The sequence below is a fragment of the Colobus angolensis genome, unplaced genomic scaffold, assembly GCF_000951035.1.
Source record: "Colobus angolensis palliatus isolate OR3802 unplaced genomic scaffold, Cang.pa_1.0 Scaffold171, whole genome shotgun sequence".
NCBI lineage: Eukaryota > Metazoa > Chordata > Mammalia > Primates > Cercopithecidae > Colobus > Colobus angolensis.
Genome location: NW_012114833.1, coordinates 349374 through 349734, shown reverse-complemented (window position 1 = coordinate 349734; position 361 = coordinate 349374). Strand labels below are relative to the sequence as shown.

The following is a 361-nucleotide window of genomic DNA, read 5'->3' as shown; positions in this document are numbered from 1 at the left end:
TCTCGGCCTCCCAAAGTGCTGGGATTACAGGCTTGAGCCACCGCGCCCGGCCGAAAACAGTGATATATTAAAGCAACGTAATTTAATCTAAAATAAAGTGTAGTTAATTTTAGAAGAGAAAAAAGTTAGGAAAATAAACATGAAAATATTCATTCATGTACATCAGAACTGAGATGAGATGGGATGAGATGTCATAAGGAAACTATTTGTCTTGCGTTATGAGATAATGTCTGTTAATTTGGTTTGGAGGGTGATGTAGCTATGCACATCGGAAAGATTAACATATAAATCCCTTCAAAATATATAGAGAATTAACACATTTTCTCCTGTTTATGCTGCTTTTTTTTTTTTTTTTTTTTTT

At 33.5% G+C, this 361-nt stretch overlaps 1 protein-coding gene across 1 annotated transcript in view; it reads left to right on the top strand.

Moving 5' to 3' along the window:
- The window catches only part of DEPDC5 (DEP domain containing 5), a 227493-nt gene that overhangs the window by 124086 nt on the left and 103046 nt on the right, over positions 1 to 361 (top strand). The window lies entirely within an intron of this gene.